The following is a 10,708-nucleotide window of genomic DNA, read 5'->3' on the forward strand; positions in this document are numbered from 1 at the left end:
GTATTTGAGCCTCAACAATATATCACAAAAATTAAAACTCAAAATTTTATACAATTATAAAAAAAAAAAAGTAAAAGTAAAAATAAGGAATAAATAGGTACTAATCAAAAATTGCCCTTATTTTTATTGCTACTACCAAACGACCCAAATAGATCAGACACATTATACGGAAAAGGGCCTAATATACCCTTCAATTATGTAAAATGGTGCAAAAATGTCTTCTGTCTATCTATTGAGCCTAAAATGTCCTTTTTGTTTATCTATTGGGCCTAAAATGCCCTTCTTACCTACCTATTGAGCCTAAATTAGCCTTTTTGTCTACCTATCAGGCCTATTTTGCACTTTTATTTAGGTAAATTACATAGACTATCTTTAAAATTTAATTACATAAATAACAATATTTTTTCAATATTATAAATAATTTTTTTACATATGCAGCCAATTAAAAATATCAGAAAAGATAATTATAATTCCTAATTTAATGTTATAACTAATTATCAATTCATCTTAATTTAAAAGATATATTTTCAATCTTCAAATTAAAAGTGGAAAAGAAAATCTCTGTTTTCAAATCTTTCTGTCTCTTATATTCAAAATTCAAATATTTTAAAATAAACTAAGCATTTCATCATTTGCTTGTGTATGTTTTATTTTATTTTCACGTATGTTAATCATCTAATATTATTTTATTATCATATATTTTTACTTTTAATGCAATGGGTTAACCATAATTTTTTATAGATAAATATTTATGGAATAAAAATTATTATGTTGGAAGTACAGATATACCATGTATTTTTACTATATAAATATAATTTATATCAAAGTTAGATTTTTATTACATTTTTGATATAATTTATGGGATAAATATTCATGGTATATCTCATTATGTCAGAAGTATTTTTCTTGTTAAAAAATTATTTATTAAATATAAATATATATTTTCTAGTATTACATGATATAAACTTTTTATATCTAAAATATATCATGTGTGTTTATGGTACAAATATCATTTATATGGTATAAATATAATTTGTATGGTATAAATATACCATGTATTTTTATAATATAAATATAATTTGTATAATATATAAATATACCATGAATTTTTATGGTATAAATATACCATATACTTTTGTGGAGGTATCGTGAAAGCAGGCAATAAAAATGAGAAACATAAAATTTTGATATATGAACAAAGGCTTCCATAAAAATAGGCAATAAAAAAGAAATATGAAATTTTAATATATAATTATTTTTCTATATATTAGAATCTGTCATAAAAGTAAATATTTTATATGTTATATCTGACAATCAATTAATACGTCTATGTATATGTAACAATTTTTTAAAATGGCTTTTATGTTTTTTTTTTCATTCATCATATCAATTTAGAATGACGAAAAATTGATATTGTGCATTATTTATTTGATGATATTAATAAAAATGATAGAAATTTTATGTAGATTAATAAAGATAAGTTGTGGTATTATATAGTTTTTTCCTTAAAGAAAAGGGTAAAATAGCCCCAATAAGTAGACAGAAATGACATTTTAGGCCCAATAGATAGACGTGAAAGATGTTTTAGGTTCAATAGGTGGACGGAGAATATTTTTACATCATTTCATATAATTAAAGGACATTTTCGGCCCCTTTCCATTTTATTATACACAAAATTTAAACATTATTCTTTACCAAATTAAAAAAAAAAAAAAAAATTCAGATTGTATATTTTAAAGTTAGCGGGGTCTATGTCAGCTTTTGAAAGAATAATGGCAAAAGTAATCTTGAAATCCTAAAATTATTGATTTTCCTTATTTTGAATGAGTGTATGTGTTTTAAGACTCACTAAAATAAGTAAATTCAAATAAATTGAAAGGATAAGGTATGGGGTCCATCACCTAGACGTACTAGAGAGATTTGTCATCCCTTTAATTTTGCATTAGCAACATCACTGCAAAGAGACCAATGCGTCTAGGACACTCACGAAAATGAAAGGAAAAAAAAAAAAGATGAACTTAGAGGACTCACGAAAATGAAAGATAAAAAAGAGATGGACCTTGGAGGTTATCAGGGCAGGCAAGGAACTCTTAGTAGATCAGTTGATTGACTAGCTGAACTTTTACTTTGTTGCTTGTTGGTGAGAGTTCAGTTCTCCACCTTGTAATCTCCCTTTTTATTTTTCTTTCCCCGACCCGATTTCAGAAAGTAATCTGTCAAGATTTGCCCTGAATTTTCTACTATATTTGATTTTCTGAAAAAGATTTCTTTCTTATTAGGTTTCTATTAGGTTTATGTTTTATTAGAAGAATGGTTTTGTAACTCTATAAATAGGAAATTCCTTCAATACAATAGTCTCCATAATGTAGTTGTTTTAAGAGTCTGGTTTAGAGAGAGATTTTCTCTCAAATAATTTTATGTTTTTTAATATGTAGGTCAATTTGCCGTATGTTTTTATTTGTCATCTGAATTATCACCGTCTTGGTTTGCAAATTTTAAGATTTCGCATGACGCCCTCTCAATTTCGAACCCAACAAGTGGTATCAGAGCTTACGATTCTATGGTTCAATGGTCCATTGGTTCAGATTGAGGACATGTTGCAACCAATTGATGATAGTAAAGATCTTTGTCTAGTTACATGTGGGGAAAAAGTTTCAAATAAATTTTCAACAATCCAGTTGCTAATCGATCTTTCAAATCAAATTAATTTTCAACTCATGTTTATGGGCTCCAACTTTCAACCCCCGGTTACTTTCAACGCTTGGACTCCTTTCAACTCGTGCATTTATTTTTAACGCAAGAGCTCCACTCTTAACCTGTGCTCACTTTCAATGCACAAGGCTCTACTTTCAATCATGTTTACTTATAACGCAAGGCTCCAATAATATCAACCCGGGGGAGATTTGTTAAGATTTGCCCTGAATTTTCTACTTTATCTGATTTTCTATCATAATTAGAATTAATTGAAAAAAAGGATTTTCTAGTAGGAAAATATCCCTTTCCTATTAGATTTCTATTAGGAAGGGTTTTGTAACTATATAAATAGGAAATTCCTTCTCATACCGTAATACAATAGTATCCACAATGTAGTTGTTTTATAACCTAAAAGTTTTTCTTGATTTTCATCCAAAATTATTCTCTAGACTTTTTATCAATATGAGGTGATTGTAACACAGTATATAAGACTCATGATTTAGGCAATCCAATCTTCCGTGTGTAAGGCGGAAGCCCCCAAAAATGATTTTTCAAAAATGGGTGAGCAAAAGATCAAATTACTATGCTTATCTTGGTGATTGTTACTTTGGTTGGTCTTTCTTTTTGGCTGACTCGACACAATAGTATCCACACTTTAGTTGTTTTAAAAGTGGGGAGATTTTCTCTCAAATAATTTTATGTTTTTTAATATGTAGGCCAATTGACTGGATCATATCAGTGATATGTTTTTTTAGCATGTTTTTATTTGTCATCTGAATTATTACCATCTTGGTTTACAAACTTTAAGCTTCCGCATGACGCCCTCTCAATTTCGAACCCAACAAAATCAACTTAGGGCGGGCGGAGTGGAGTGGCGAGAGCATCTTTAATTCACGAAAGATTTTGTCCTGCTCTGCTCCGCTTCTAATATTACATATTACACATTACGTATCAACAACGCAATATATTTAAAGAAAAACAATGTATTCGTCTAGCAATTATATAAAATTTTGAGTAATATTGAAAAGATATGTGATAGAGAGTAATTAACTCTCATAGTAATGAGATTTATGTTGTTTATACTATTTTTTTCGTCTATTTACTAGCCTGTCCCGCCCACATAGACTCAACTTATCTTGCATAATTATTTTTTTATACAAATGAATTGGTTTTTGAGAAGTTATAAAGAAGCAAATACTAAGTGATACAATTTAAAAATGAAACAAATTGAAAATTTGATTTAAGGTTAATAATTAATAGGGCAAAAAATAACTCTTTGTGAAATGAGAAGTTAAATATTGATGCAAAAAGCCATATAAAGGACGGAAGAGAAAGCGGAAAATCAAAAAACTATTATACTGTTCTGTGCTTTCAAAATATATTTCTAAGAGATGAGATTCAATAAAAATAGTACTATAAGGGGTCGTTTGGTAGGTCGTATTAGGAGAAATAGTTCATGTATTAAGTATGGTATTAATTAATACTATGATTGGTAAGATTTTGGACCAATCTATATATACTAATAAAAGAGACATTGGAGGCTGTTGATGTGACACCTAGGACTGGGCATAAAATACCAGAAATCAAATTACCGAACCGAACCGAAGAATTTGGTATTCGGTATTTGGTATGGTAATTGGGAGTAAGATTTTAAAATTACGGTATTTGGGTTCGGGATTGGTAAAAGATATTACTACCATTTGGTATTTGGTATTTATCAAATACCAAATTATTGTTAACTAACCATAGTCTATACTCATAGACCACGAGTCCAAACTAATATTCTACAAAAGGTCAAAAAAAAGCCCACAACCTAAAAGTCTATAATACTATATTAATTTTAAAATTTTAAAATGAAAATCACTTTTAAAAATTTTATTGTTAGCAGCAGTGGACAACATATTCAAATGTGGAGTTATTGTTTCATATTACTCGCTTTTTCTTCATTCTGGTTCAATCTATCAAGACAACATGAACTTGTCAAGTCTTGATGCAACTTTTAGGTATATCTAAGTTATGTCCGGTGAGAGAGTTGATGCAGAGATACTCATTTCCTGTCATATCTAAGTAAACAAAAAAGTTTAACACTATGTTGTATGATTTTAAATATTTCATAAGTTATTCTTGATGAAAGGATTAGTGAATTCTTTTATTTAAACTCACTTACTAATCACTACGAGGCAAATATTTGAGTAACAGATGTGGCTATTATCTTTTGGAGTCATTTCTGCATTAAACAGTTATTATGTTAAATCAGCAGATGATGAATGAGCTATAAAACACCACTGATGAAGTGTTAAAAAGTGTTGTTTCCATAAGGCATAGGGCAAAAACTTTATCTTGTGTTTTGATTCAGTTCTAAAGTAAACCGTTATCGTTGGCCTAGAATAGAGTTTAGCAAATTTAACCCTAATATGATATTACCAAATACCGCACCGAATCGAAGTTTAATTTACCAATTACCGAATTACCAAACCGAAGTTTAATGGTATGGTATTTGGTATGTACTGTCATTTACTGATTATCGAATTATCGAATCCGAATTATGATAATACCGAACTGAATACCGAACGTCTACCTCTAATGGCACATCTCAATGATCTTCATTCCCATTTATCTTTTTTCATTTTTTTTTTATTTTTTTTTCAACCATTTCTTCTAATGAACTATATTTAAAAGCTTAATGTGATGACAATAAAGAATAATAACAAATGAAAAGAAAATAAAGAGTCAATATCTACCGCAGTTATCAAATGTTTGGCACATAATCTCTCAATGTTTATTACCATTATGATTGTCTTTATTATAGTAAATTAAAAAAAGGTTATTTTAGATTTACTATGCTGATTTAAATTTAACAGCTTATAGAAATCTGTAAATCAATGTTATAGTTATTCTTTTATTGTTTAGTTTCGGTTGTACTTCTAAGAAAATCACGCATCAGCCAAGGAAGATGGTCTGTAGTATATTTCAGTGGAATCACTAAAATTTAAAATAACAATGAATGAAATATACTCTTCCGAGGCAACACAAGTTCATTAACATTAGAGCAATATAACCAACTCACCACAATATTTGGTGAACAATCAAAATGTGAAGGTGTTTGATGAATCACGTCTGATCGGTACAAAGATTCAAATCTTCACGGTACGTTCAACAAGCATATTGAACTTTTCATTCCCGCTATTGATCTGGTAAATTTTGTCTCCCGAATTACTACGGTAAATTATTGTGAAGATGATGCTAAAAAGCAAGACATACAGGAATAATGAAGAGGAAATTGTTATCATCAGAGACGAACGCATATATAGAATTTTTTATTGCAAATGCAGATTAGACTTCATTATGGATTAATTCTACCGTGTCTATTTCCATGTGTCCTTGCCATGTTTGATAGTCACAAGGTTTGAGATAGTTGTTGGAATCATTTATTTGCTAGACATACCTCAAAAGTTTGATCTTTCCGCTTGCAGTTATGACAATATTATAAGCAGAGGTAGATTTGATCTTCAACGCACTTGCTTATACTGTAGTACTTATATTATTCCCGCATTCGTTTTTTCCTAATCAGTTCAAATTAGACGTTTCGTTTGATCCCAGTTTTAATTTGTTTTATTGAAATATATTAACTATATATTAAGCGAAACAATATTTCAAATGTGTATCCCTCGGATTTTTACACTGTCAAGTGAAGTCTTTTTCTTGGATATTTCATTTTTTATTTTCTTTATACAACTTTACCTATAAATTTAAACGAGTTGTTTTATATTTAATTTGGAATTTTTCTCATAAAATTTTTATGTTAGAGAGTTCTATACATAGCATTTTAAGAATTTATAAAAAAAAAATGGCAGATTTGTTGCTATTAATTTTCTTTTTATTAAAATAATATGATCAACATTCAATTACATTTTTGTAATCGCACGAAGCGCGAATAAGTACACTAGTGTATTACTAATACCATGTATTAATTATACACCCTACATGGTATTATAGGGTGTATTACTAATACATCACATATGCTGGTATTAGTAATACATGGGTTTTAATACCATGGGATTAGTATGTATAAAGACAAGAATATCCCTCAAATTCTTCTAAATATTTTTTTATTTTCTTAATTTTATTTTTTATATTTTTACTAATAAATTTATTCAAATAAATAAGTTTACAAATTTTATTATTATTTATAAAAATGTCCTCAAATTTCTTTAACTCTTTTCTAAATCTTTTTCAATTTATTCAATATGAGTTACTTCTTTTCAATTTATCAAAATAATAATATCCCTCCAAATAATTTTAGTTATAAAAAAAATTACTCCATTAACTCAAAAAAATATTTATTGGTCAAAATCCGAAAATAAATTGCATACAAGCTTTAATTTAGTAAATAGGATATTCACAAATAAAAATAATTTTTTACTTAGTTTTAACACTCTATAGAATACAATTTTATTTTAATAATGATTTTATTGTCTCATCCAAAAGTTATACGTACCTCCCTCCAACTTAAAAACAACACAAAGTGGGAACGAAAAGTAAATGATGAACAAACAAAGAAAATATAATAAAAAAATAATTTTTGTAAGTAAATGATTATATCTTAAAATTCTAAAGTAAATAATTAGTTATATTGTTAATTTTTTTTATTTTAAAGAAAGAATTAACTTTTACAAAAAAAATACACAAAGTTATAATATGTCGAGGGTATTTTTGTAAACAAATAATATTATTTTTAAAATATAACAATACATATTGCTTTCAATACATCAAACCAAACACTGCATAAAAAATAATACCGGTATTACTAATCCCAGTATTACTAATCCCTGCACTTAGGGTTGGGCATTCGAGTTTTTTGGTTTGATAGTTTAATATTGATTTTGTTTTTCAATTTTCGGATTGACAAAAATGACAAGCGTAACCAAACCGAAATAAATTCGATTCGATTTCTACAAATTCGATTCGGTTATTTCAGATTTTTATTTCGGTTTTGAGATTAAAGTAAACCTCTCTTTGTTATGACTGCGCATTTAAAATTAATGATTTTTTTAAATAATTTTTTTCAAACCTATTTTTCATTGTCAGACAGAAATAACTCAACATGAATGAAAATAAAAGATATAACCATAAGTTTAACATAATATATAACTTCATTATGCATAAGTTTGCATAAACAGTTGAAACTCGGAAGAGTGGTCGCTGCCGGAAAGACCACAGTCGGCACTGCAGGCTGCAGCCCACAGTGGTCGTCTGGTCGACTAATCGCCGGCTCTGGTGTCGTTGTACAAACGAAGATCTCGCTGGCGGTCTATGGCTCGATCGATTGTTTGACTATTGGATTGATGTATGTTGTTAGCTATATGTGGCGTGCTATTACTTATTAGTTATTAGGGTTGCTATTATATATATATATATATATATATATATATATATATATATATATATATTATAGATTTATTAATTATTTATAGAATTTCGGTTAATCGATTTATCCGAATTATTCTTTTGAAAAATTAAAAATCAAACCGTTTAATCGAATTTCAAAAATTGAAAATCGAGATCGATCCAAAAAATCAAAAAACCAAACTGAAATTAAAATTTCGATTTGATTTTTTGATTTTTTCGGTTTAAATCAAAATATGTCCAGCCCTAACTGCATTATTAATCCTAGTATTACTATAACAACAATAATAAAACCAGTGTATTCCCACAAAGTAGGGTCTGGAGAGGGTAAAATGTACGCAGTTCATACCGCTACCTCCGAAGAAGTAGAGAGACTGTTTCTGATAGACCCCCAGCTCAGGACAAAGAATAGTAAAAAAGGTCGTAATGGAACATGAAGCATGATGGATGGCATTACATAAATAATGAACGAGGAATAATACAAATATAGCTCGGAGAAATACGAAATAAAAAAAATACGAGCAATACAAAATACGAAATAGGAAGTAAGAAATAAGTAATAGGACACCCACCTAGTAGTAGCATACACTCACAAGCCCAAAGACACCCACCCCACCCAAACTCTCCTGGCTAGAGTCTCCTACCTATGGACACAATCCTAGGATTACTAACCCGGCTATACTATAGCTCTCCTAACTACTAGCTACAACTCACACATCCACCCTAGCCCTCTACCCTTATCCGCGACCTCCACACCTTCCTATCTAGGGTCATGTCCTCAGTAAGCTGAAGTTTCTCCATGTCATGTGTAATCACCTCCCTCCAGTATTTCTTCAGCCTACCTCTCCTCTTCCTGAAGCCATCCAATGCTAGTCTCTCACAGCTACGAACTAGGGCATCCATGCCTCTCCTCATCACATACCCAAACCATCTCAGTCTTCCCTCCCGCATCTTGTCCTCCACCGAAGTCACTCCTACCTTCTCCCGGATAATCTCATTTCTAACTCTATCCCCTCTAGTAAGCCCACACATCCAACACAACTTTCTCATTTCCGCCACCTTCAATTTTTGAATGTGGGAGTTCTTGACTGGACAACACTCCGCTCCACAACATGGCTGGACAATCACACAACACTTCCGAGGCGAGCCTCCACTTCATCCAACCCGCTTCAATATGTTTTGAGACATTCTCATCAATCTCATCGTTTTCCTGGATCATAGACCCACGATACTTAAAATTATCCCTTTTACGAACCTCCTGGAAATCCAACCTTACCACCACTCCATCCTCCTACCTCAAGTTACTAAACTTGCATTCCATATACTCCGTCTTGGACCTGCTCAACTTGAACCCCTTAGATTTAGGGGTTTGCCTTCAAACCTTAAATTTCTCATTCACACCCCCCTCCCCCCACGTCCCATCAATCAGCACTACATCATCCGCGAATAACATACACCAAGGCGCCCCCTGAATACTCCACGTCTACACGTCCATCACCAGCGTAAACAGGAACGGATTAAGAGTCGATCCCTGATGCAACCCTGTCTCAATCGGAAAGTGCTCAGAGTCTCCTCCCGCCGTCCTCACCCGAGTTTTTTCTCCATCGTATATGTCCTAAATAGCTCTGATGTACGCCATCAGGACCCCTCTCACCTCCAAGCATCTCCAAAGAACCTCCCTAGGGACTTTGTTATACTCTTTCTCCAGGTCAATGAACACCATGTGTAAATCTCTCTTCCTTTCCCTATACTGCTCTACCAATCTCCTCACCAGGTGAATTACCTCTGTAGTCGAGCGACCAAACATAAATCCAAAATGGTTCTCCAAAATAAAAATGACCCTCCTTAATCTCCGCTTAACCACCTTCTCTCAAATCTTCATAGTGCGACTTAATAGCTTAATACCCCTATAGTTGTTGCAACTCTGAATGTCACCCTAGTTTTTATATAACGAAATCATCGTACTCTATTTCTAAGCCTCAGGCATTCTCGAAGTCTTGAAAATGCCATTAAAAACAACTCAGTCAACCACCTTAAACCTGCCCCACCAGTATACTGCTAAAAATCTACCGAAATCTCATCAGACCCCGTTGACCTACCCCTCCGCATCCTACGAATATCCTCTCTGACCTCCTCAACCTTAAAACGTCTATAGTAACTAAAATCATGGCTCTCCTCCGACTGCTCCAGCTCCCCTAACTCAATGCCTCTGTCACCCTCTCCATTCAAAAGTCTATGAAAATACTCCTACCATCTCCTCTTAATGTGAACATCCTTCATCAAAACTCTACCAGCCTCCCCCTTAATGCACTTCACTTGATCCAGGTCCCGACCCTTCCGTTCCCTAGCCTTAGCAAGCCTAAACAACCTCTTTTTCCCGTCTTTTTTCTCTAACTCCGTATACAAACTCTCAAATGCTATTGACTTAGCAGCCTTAACTGCTAGCTTAGCCTCCTTCCTTGCTACTTTGTAAACCTCCCTATTCACCCGTTTCTCCTCTTCATCTTTACTCTCAATCAACTTAATAGACGCCCCATTCTTAATCTCCACTTTCTTCTTAACTTCATCATTCCACCACCAGTCCCCCTTATGCCACGCTGCCCGACTC

Source organism: Capsicum annuum, chromosome 6 (assembly GCF_002878395.1).
Source record: "Capsicum annuum cultivar UCD-10X-F1 chromosome 6, UCD10Xv1.1, whole genome shotgun sequence".
NCBI lineage: Eukaryota > Viridiplantae > Streptophyta > Magnoliopsida > Solanales > Solanaceae > Capsicum > Capsicum annuum.